Source organism: Prunus mume, linkage group LG4 (assembly GCF_029339155.1).
Source record: "Prunus mume cultivar Tortuosa linkage group LG4, ASM2933915v1, whole genome shotgun sequence".
Taxonomy (NCBI): Eukaryota; Viridiplantae; Streptophyta; class Magnoliopsida; order Rosales; family Rosaceae; genus Prunus; species Prunus mume.
This window is the reverse complement of record NC_142701.1, coordinates 6921517-6932217: the sequence shown is the minus strand read 5'-3', so window position 1 is coordinate 6932217 and position 10701 is coordinate 6921517. Positions and strand designations below refer to the sequence as shown.

General features: G+C 37.7%; 1 pseudogene across 1 annotated transcript; it reads right to left on the bottom strand.

The window, feature by feature from the left end:
• Positions 1-5854: 5854 nt before the first annotated feature.
• On the bottom strand, positions 5855-10314 carry LOC148917799 (uncharacterized; annotated as a pseudogene). The gene is made up of 5 exons (XR_016126101.1): positions 10071-10314; positions 9810-9847; positions 9705-9710; positions 6082-7136; positions 5855-5999 (listed from the first exon to the last, which is right to left on the bottom strand). The product of XR_016126101.1 is annotated as an uncharacterized LOC148917799 (transcript).
• Positions 10315-10701: the final 387 nt, after the last annotated feature.

The following is a 10701-nucleotide window of genomic DNA, read 5'->3' as shown; positions in this document are numbered from 1 at the left end:
CAGATGTCTTACTGGAATTTATTGGTTTTTTTTTTTAGTTTTTTGTATGAAATGGTATAAACATTGTACTTCTAGGACATGATATTAACAATGTATGTCTATGATATGATATTAACAATACACTTCTATGATATGGTATTAACAATGTACTTCGGGCTTGCTAGGCTTATTTTGGGTTTTTTTTTAGTTAATCAATGGCAGAGATGTAATTTATAAGAACTTCAACACTCATTTTTTTAGATAATAAATGGTTTTTGAATATGTTTCTAAAGTCTATTCCACATAGGGTTTTTTATAATTTCAGGTCTTATTTTAGGTATATTACTAAAGCTCCCAAAAAATTAAGTCTTTTTATAAATAAAAAAGATTAAAACAAAAACAAAAATACATGCAACCATCCCCCTCTGCTTCTCTCTCTCTCTCTCTCTCTCTCTCTCAAATTGTAAATGCCAATATGGGAATTTACTGATTTGAAAGAGAATGGCAATATGGGAATTTACTGAATATTTCATTTTTGTTGATAGAAATTTAAAGTGAATTTTAAAAGAGAAAACCAAACATTACCATGAAAATTAGTAAAAGCCAAAATCTGACCATCGTATACATGTAATAACCCAAACCTAAAATTAATATTTAATTATTAATTTATTAGATGAAAAGACTAAAATGCCCTTAGAATTTTTATTAGGTCAAAGATTGACTTTTTGACCAAGAAGGAAATTGGGGATTTCAATTATACCGTTGCGTAAAGCGTGACGAAACGAGTCCGTAGACACGTAGTGGACTCGAATCGGAATTATAACGAAGAAAATACGGATCAAAATACACTTAAGGGCAAAAAGGTAATTTTGGAAAACTAGATTTTTAAAACCCTCGCTCTCTCTCTCGCTCTCTCTGAGCCCTCCCTTTTTTCCTTCCAGCCGGTGGCTTCCAAGAGCCACCGTCGCCCTACAGCCACGGCAGCCATGGACCGGACTCAAACGAACCGAAGCTGTCCTCTTCCTTGCCAAGCTCGAAACCACCGAATCCGCGAATTTTGCGAAACCCGATTGGTTTCGGGAGAAACTTTCAGGCGCTCGTTCTCCGTCATCCGGCCACCATTTCCGATGAGTGAGGTATGGTTTCTCACCTATTTCTTGAGCTCTAGCTGCCTGTTGGATAGGAATTTGTTGATTTCACGTGTAGGAGAACGATTTCGAAACCTAGGTTTTGACAGATTTTCGGGCTACTATTCCGGCCATTTCCGGCCACTTTTTGGGGTAGGTCCAAGAACAAAAGTGGCTCCAAATAGGGTGTTTTACCTAGGATAGGAGTCTTGAGCCGAGATGTTGAGATTTTCCGGCGTTATCGCTTTAGGCACCACGCGCTACCAGCGCGTGTGGCGGCGCGTGGGCAGTAAGATGGGGACCACAGTCAGTCCTAGAATGATCTCCTAGTCCTCACGAACACGTAGGATTTCGCGGATCTTAATTCGGATATCGTTTGAACCCCGAACGGATCTCGCCTACTGTGCGATTTCCGGGTTCAATACGTTTGAATCGTTAGATCGTAGTTAATTTCAAGTATGTTAATCTAGACTTTCCAGGATCGTATCACATTTGACGGATCGTAAAACGGAGTCCCGGATATTCCGAATGGTCAGCCCTAGAGCAATTTTGATTCGATGTGTCGAGAAGAGAAAAGAACTACGTGTGGCTTGATCCTCGAAGGGTAGTGCGAGGCGCCTACGATTATTAGGCGCAGCCACGAGTTAGGGCTCAGGTTTATGTTTTTGTTTTGAGGTATTTTCGTCTTTACGATCCACATGATACAGTGTCGCTTAAAACGGGATTGGCCCGGATTTCAAAGTGAAATTTGAGTCGGGTCGCTTCAATACATAAGAAGCTCCATCAATATAACATAGCTTACAAGCCAAAATTAGTATCAACAAGAACAATTATAAGAACGACAGGTTTTGTATATATCTTCCTAACAACCTCCATCTCCACAACCGCCACCGCCACCTCCACAACCTCCACCGCCACCACAAGTTGCACCACCACCACCAACAATACCATCGCCGCCGCCGCCGCCTCCGTATCTTTTCTTGCTTGATCCTTCATCATCACCACAAGCAAATATGACCATTGATATAAGTGAGAGAGACAAAAGAATCATGCAGAGCAAAAGTATCGTCCCCGAGTTGTCTTGCATGATGCCTAGTTCCTCCGCGTGGCCACCACCTAGAACAACAAATGCTCCTCTGGACATTTTTTCGATGAGTTACAAGATTAGCTAGTTGTTCGTTAATCCAAGCTATATATATTTTTATAATGTAATGTCAACAAATGACGTGTGCAATTCCAAGTCCTGCTATTCAAAGTATCCGATTGACGAATTCTAGCTGTGGAAAATTCATGAACACTTCCTAGAAACTTCGTTCTTCACAACCTGATGTTGAAAGGCTTGAAGAGACAGAAACTGGCGAAAATTTTCTAAGAGAAAGGGCTAGCTAGCTAGATTGAGAGGCAATATTTGCTGCAAGCCTATGTTTTGCTTCGTGAAAATTATCACATTTGATCCTTTATGTTTTTGTTTTTTGACATTATTTGTCATTTATCAATTTGGTCCTGCTATTAGGTTCCGTCAAAATTTATGTTAAATTGCTAACGTGGCGCATATGTGGTGCCACATATCCAATGAGATAATCACATGTGACTTTAAATAAAATACAATGATATATTTTAAATAGTTTAAAACTTCAAATCCTTTTTTTTTATAAAGAAAATTAAGTCCTTTTATAAATAAAAAAGATTAAAACAAAAACAAAAATACATGCAACCATCCCCCTCTGCGTTCTTCCTCTGCCAACGGCCCCCACCTTCGTAGACCCACTCTTTACTCTCTCTCTCTCTCTCTCTCTCTCTCTCTCTCTATATTTAAATTTTGGTTAATTTCGTCCTTTCTCGGGTGGGGCTAGGATTCGGATATCCTGGGGGTGGATCCCGGGTAGGGATGGGGTTGGTTGTATGATGGCTCTGGGTAGTGGGGTCACATGGTGGTTTGACTGGGAGGATGGTGTGAGGGAGAGAGAAAAAGAGAGAGTGAGAGACGGAAGGGGAATGAGGGGAATGTTGGAGAATTAAACCAAATATGCATCATTATTGCATTCAAGAAGTTTTTTTTTTTTTTGGTCTGAACCACAAGGTGGTCCTGGATGGGCTCCAACTATGGATGGCACCTTTAAGCCTTAACCACAACCCAGACTAATCCCCGCTCACACCAGGTCGGCCCGTAAAGAGTAAAGTGTTGGCCAAAGTGGTGACTTCATACGAGAGCAGGGATCGAACCCCTGACCTCTCTTAAGGAATGAGAGTGCCGAACTACTCACACCAACCTACCTTGGTTCAAGAAGTTTCAATATGCTATTATGTTGAGTCTTTTCTTATTCTTTGATTTAATAAGTTCATATATTAATGAATTGAATAAACTGTCAGTTTCATGAATTAGTGGGTTGATGAAGAGTCTAAGATATGAGAGTGGGTTAATCGGTTATGATAAGAGAAGTCTTTAAATAGGCCTTTTATCATTGTTATTTTGTAATGCTGAATTATAATGAAAGAGCTTATTCTTCTAAGAAACTAGTGTCCATTTATTTTATTTTATTTCTCTTCCTCTACAGGAAGGAGAGTTGCAGAGTCGCAGTTTTTCTTTTTCTTTTCTTTATTTTAATTGCAGAGTTGCAATAAAAATGCCCAAGCATTGGTTAATACAACAAGGTCAATTTTACTTGAGCTGGCAATTTGGTCGAACAAACAAATTATCATATAGTCGGATCAGATTAGATATATATATTTTCCAAAATTTATATATGATTTGTTAAACCAATGAGTTTTTAGATTCGGATCATAAACAGATTATCATATTCAAATTACAAATTCATATCTATTAGTTACATTATTATGCTTGCTTGTAGCTTACATATAAATTTGGACTAGTTACCATTTCTTTCTAAACAATCTCAACTTCCAACTCCGCCTCCACATCCTCCACCACCACCTTCACCTCCACAACCTCCGGCTCCATCACCACAACAACAACCGGTGAAATCACAGTCGCCACAGTCATCTCGGCGCTTTTTCTTCTTTGATCCTTTATCACTACAAGCAAATATGACCATTGATATAAGTGAGAGGGATACAAAAATCATGCACAACAAAAGTAGGCCTCTCGAGTTGTCTGGCATGAAACCTACTTCCTCTGCACGGACACCGGCCACAACAACAAATTTTCTAGCCATTTTTCCAATCTATGTGTTACAAGATTATCTATATGACCTTCAAGCATATAATATATATATATATATGCTATATTAATTATTATTATTTTTTATCATGTGCACAAATGCCTTGTTAAAAAGAATTGATGACTTGAAACTTTCTTCTATTTTTCTTTAAGTCGTACCATTCAACTTACTTGGTTGACTATTCTGGTTGTCGAAAATTGATCAAGACATATCTTAGCATTCCTCTTCTTGCAGAGTTGCAGTAAAAATGCCCAAGCATTGGTTAATACAACAAGGTCAATTTTACATGAGCTGGCAATTTGGTCAAACAAACAAATTATCATATAGCCGGATCAGATTAGATAATATATTTATATATATATATAATTTATTTATTTTTTCAAAATTTATATATAATTTGTTAAACCAATGAGTTTTTAGATTCCGATATAAACAGATTATCATATTCAAATTACAAATTCATATCTATTAGTTACATTATTGTGCTTGATTGTAGCTTACATATAAATTTGGATTCCGCCTCCACATCCTCCACCACCAATAGCCTCCAATCTCCGCATGGCCTCCATCACCACAACAACAACCGGTGAAATCAAGATACATGCAAATATGACCATTGATATAAGTGAGAGGGGCAACAAAGTAGGCCTCCCATTTCTGAAACCTACTCTGCACGGGGAATTTTCACTAATCACTGTGTTACAAGTGTGCAGCTATAATAAATATGCTATTTTAATTTTTTTATAATCATGTGCACAAATGCCGTGTTAAAAAGAATTAGGAAACTTTCTTCTATTTTTCTTTAAGTCGTACCATAAAAACTATTCTGGTTGTCGAAAAATCAAGACTTATTCTGGTATATGATCTTGCAAATTGGCCATGAGTAGTACCTAAAAAAAAGCTATTAAAATCTTTTTTCTTTTTTTCCTTTTTTTTATAAATACAAGTGATAGTCTAAACTAAAAAGATGACATGAATTTCTCACGCCACAGGTGTCATGGATGTTCAAACATAAAACCACTAATTTGCAAATCAATGTCATTTTCCACTAGGTTAAACCCTATTTGTAGGGCTATCAAAATCTGATATATGAAAAACAGGAAATGCTATAACTAAATATACGTGTCTTAACACCAATAAATACTAAAGCTGAGTTATTCTTCTATCCAAGAAAAATGTATGGATTTGGAGACATATCTTGGCCTTAACTCAACAAAATTGATGAGATGGTCCATGGATTTTAGATATCTGAAAATTTCCTTGATCAACGAAGATATGAGAAAACTGCTCTGCTTGTTATGCATGGCAGATAATGCACATGGCTTTAAGTACATCAGATTCCTTTTATTAAAAAAACTTTAAATAAGAAAAAGATATACAGCTATTGAGTACCTTTACACAAGAATCCCAATAGAGGAACAAACTTTAAGTTCAGAAAGAAAAAAACAGATGAGATGAGATTTACAAGAAAATTACAGGATAAGAAATGGGCTTGTTGATGTACAGTATCCATTATATACCAAACTTCTGAGTAAAGTAACTTGTAAGGGATACCTTGGAGAATAGAGGTTGTATTAAAGTGAAAAGTATATTTTTTGCACCTATATTCCCATCAAAAGAGTGGACATTATTCCATCAAGGCAAATGTATAAACTGGTGAGCTTCAGACAAAGCTTCCGTATGTCTAAGCTTCCGGTATAGGTGTCAGAAGCTCCTGATAAAATATTGAGTAACATAAACAACCCCTCAACAAACAGGTAAAACTAAAGCCAGGAAGGTTTAGAGTTGAGAACTACCTCTGAAAACCGCAAATGTCCATGGTGCGGTTTAGAAGTTTTAACAATTGTCTCCCACTTGGGATCAAGAGAAGATGTCTTGGAAGCCTGACTGCTAGTATAACTCCGCGAACCAAGAGAAGACTGTGAAGATGAACTCCTGGAGGAAATACTAGGTAAGGTACGCTTTAGCCAAGACTCTGATGGAGATTTTGGTAAAGGCGGTCCAAGAGGCAGTGGTACTTTGTTTCCCCGGGGACTTTCTTGGTTACCTAGTTTCACAAGCCGGTGACTTTCTAAATCAATCTTCCCCTTATTGGTCACTTCCGAGCTGGTCAATGCAACTGAATTCTGAACATGGCCATGAGAACTGTCTTCTCTACTTGATTGCCTAGACTGTTGGCTTTCTAAACCAATCTTTTTCTCGCCAGCCAATTTTGTGCTTGTCAATGTAGTACAAATCGGAGTAAGGCCAACAAAATTTTCCCTATCACCTGATTTCACTAACTGTTTGCTTTCTAAATTTTCCCTATCACCTGATCAGCACCTTTTGAGCTTGTCACTTTGCTAAAATGTTGAATAAGATCCTGATTTGGTATATAACCAACTCTAATGTCGGTTTGCACATCATCACTGGATGTGCCAGAAGAAGATAGAAAGCTGGAGTCAGGAAACTCCAAACTTTTATGCCGCACTAGTGCCTTCTCATTCCCATCACCCAAGTGCTCAGTATCTTGGGATGAAGACTCATCACTTTTCTCACGAATTTCAAAACCATTCCCTCTGTAATCAATAATACGGCCCTTTGTATCTGAGGAACATGATTTTGAATTTGGGGATTTTACAGTTTGTACTGAATCAATATACAGAGTCTTCTCAACCACAGGACTCCCTGGGCCCATTTCCAACTCGGCAACATTCTCGGCAGCCCATAATTCCTGAAAATTGTTGTGGCATTTTCGATATTTGCCAGAACTAATAGCTTCTCTGGAATTCTTAGCTTTTTCAGGAATACCAAGAAAACCTTTTTCTTCATGCTGAGAACATTCATTTCGGAAGGGTGATATGCCACTACCCTGTAGCCATGTAAAGTTTAGATTTCCTCACACCAAATGGTGTTGAGATTTTCTATATTTATACAGAGTATGAATCAGTTACAGAAATTCAAAAGAGCTGATATCAAGGAGGCGTTACACTTGCTATGATCAAGGAAAGATTACAAAATAATTACAATATTCTTAGGAAGGAGAGACTACAGCTGGTGCTAATATCATGGGTGATATGCAGCTGTTACAGCTGCATTTGTAACGGTTGAAGGTGCAACTAATAAGCCAGACATTCATTTCGGTAGAATGATCCCAACTTTGTGTGATACCGATTATAACAATTCCTAATGGATGGTGTAATATGTGTTGTACTTGTACTTCGAGTCTTTTCTTTAGTTCATTCGTTTTTTGATTGAGTGATTAGTAAGGAATTTTCTTAATTTAATTCAAGAATGGAGTATAGAGGTTTATCTATACTATATTTAAGAGAATCCTCTTTGTCAATTAACCAGGAAGAATTTTTATAGTATTTCCAATAGCTAAGGTAAGGTTGATATAAATTATGGTCTCGTGTTGGCCCCAATCTCATCTAAAAGATAACTCGTATCTTCCACCATATAGCTCATGGTTTTGAACAATATTTATGAATGAATATGAAACTAGGGATCAACATTTGGCATGTGGCGAATGGGACGAAGTAAGTGGCTTGATGATCCAAAACCCGTTACGGCTTGTTGTTTAGGCTCATTCGGTCCAATTCGCTCTTGAATTGGATAGGGCATGGGCGTAGGACTTGAAATTCTCTCATGGCCCGGCCCGCTTAGGCCTGTTTAGGCTATATTTTTTTAAAAACTTAATTGATGCACTCGCTAACCTCAGTTTAAACTTAATTGAAATAATATAATATGTAGAATGAATTAAATAACCTTTTATTTTGTTTTACACATGTTATGAATTAAGTTAATTTTTCAATATTGTCTAAAAATTTATAACAAAAAGTTATAAAAAGACATTGCACTACAATCCCACATCCATGTTCACTCCCTAACCTCATTTTAAACTTAATTGAAATAATGTTATATATTAGATTAATTAATAAACTTTTTATTTTATTTTACACATTTATGAATTAGGGTAATTTTTTTAATATTCTCTAAAAATTTATAGCAAAAATTTAAAGGCTTTTTATCAAATGGTCCCATGAAGTTAGCGAAATTATCACCTTTTGTCCTTAATCTTTTTTTGTGATATTAATAGTCCTTAACGTTACCTATTGCACATCAAACTAGTCCTACCGTTAGAAACTTTGTTAAATTGCTGAAGTGGAAGGTAAGTGGGCTCCACATCTCCAATGATGTCGTGACACGTGGATAAGATAAGACATATTTTTAAAACTATTAAAAAAAATTAAAAAATGAAGAAAAAAGCTGATTTTTTTTCCCATCCCCCTCTGCCCTCTCTCTAAGCTCCCTCTCCCTCCGTTATTTTTCTCGCCCACCACCCACAACCCACGCCAAGATTGAATTATTTGGATGTTTTGGTTGATGGGTTTTGTGTGATTTGGAAAAAGGTTGAGATGGGAGGTTGTAAGGCACCATTTATGAATCATGATCAATAATCTCACCTTTCGATTGTTTCTGAAAGGCTTGGATTGACTATGAGCTTTTTCGGAGTGTGGAGATATTGAATTTGACAGAGGGGGTGGGGAGGTTGTTGGGAAAACAAAACAGAGGGGAGGAGGGGTGGTGGGGATGGGCCATTGGAAGTTATATGGAGAGAGGGAGAGGGTGGGGTTGGGGATGCGATTGTGGTGTGGGTTGTGGGTGTGGATATGTGGGGTGGGGGTGTGTGGCAAGAAAAATAGCATATGAAAGGGAGAGTGGATGGGGGATGGAAAAAAAAAAAAAAAGAATTTTCAACTTTATCTTAAATTGTTTTAATTTTTAGTAGTTTTTCATAAATGTTTTTATTTTTTATTTTATCTTATCCACATGTCACGACGTCATTGGTGATGTGGAGCCCACTTACATTCCACTCAACAACTTAACAGAGTTTTTAACGGCTTGGACCATTTTTATGTGTCTTGGTAACGTTAAGGACTATTAATGTCACCAAAAAAAAAATTAAGGACAAAAGATGATAATTTCGCTAACCTCATGGATCATTTGCGATAAAAAGCCAAACTTAAAAGACATAACAGCAACTCCACATCCAAATCCCACCACTTGTGAAAAAAAAAAAAAAAAAAAGGCATTGCCCATCTAGGCCTATGTTCGGCCATGCTCACCTAACTTTGGCCCAGTGGGTGAGCTTGGGCTTAGACATTTGAAATCTTGGTTAGGCCCAACCCAAACTGAAAAGGCAAAATTGAGTTGGTGAGTTGTGTCTTGTGTGTTGAGTGGCTCAAAAACGAACTCCAGACGAGCTGATGGTTGGAGCTGGGTGGGCAACCAGGGAAATGCTTGATGTTGTGGGGAGGGTTGCTAAATCTATCTACTAGTAGCATAAGAATTTCCTATTTCGTTTATGAGGGGGTCTAGCATATGCCAAAGATGTGGACTCGAAACTTACAAAAATATGTTTACGAAAAGTACGTACTTGCAGCTATAAAGTTATAAACCAGAGAAATCAGGACAGTTTTAATTCCACAATCACAATACAAACCAAAAAGATATTAGATTATGTTGACAGAAATTTGTTTACCTCTCGCATAAGCTCCACTCCATCAATATAACATATAGCTTACAAGCCAATATTAGTATCAACAAGAACAATTAAAAGAACGACAGGTTTTGTTGACATCAATTCCAACTTATTTTTATTTTATGAAAACATAGTTATATATATCTTCCTAACAACCTCCACCTCCACCTCCACCTCCACAACCTCCACCTCCACCTCCACAACCTCCACCTCCACCACCTCCACCTCCACAACCTCCACCTCCACCTCCACCTCCACAACCTCCACCTCCACAACCGCCACCTCCACCATCTCCACAACCTCCACCGCCACCGCCTCCGCCACCGCCTCCGTATCTTTTCTTGCTTGATCCTTCATCATCACCACAGGCAAATATGACCATTGATATAAGTGAAAGAGACATAAGAATCATGCAGAGCAAAAATATCCCCCCCGAGTTGTCTTGCATGATGCCTAGTTCCTCTGCGTGGCCACCACCTAGAACAACATATGTTCCTCTGGCCATTTTTTTGATGAGTTACAAGATTTGCTAGCTGTTCGTCAATCCAAGCACATATATATATATATATATCTTTATAATGTAATGTCAGCAAATGCCGTGTGCAATTCCAACTCTTATGTTGACGATTTTAGCTGATGTTGAAACTTGAAAGGCTTGAAGAGAGACAGACAAAAAATTGCGAAAATTTTCAAAGAGAAAGGGATAGCTGGCGAGATTGAGATGCAATAATTGCTGCAAGCCTTTGTTTTGCTTCGTGAAAATGCTAAGAAGATCATATGTGAGATTTTGTTTCTCTTCATTAATTCTAATTGTGTACAAGAAAAACACTTGCGTCCACTCCAGATTCTATCTCCACCCCATTGACATTGACCAATGATATTTTTGTACATG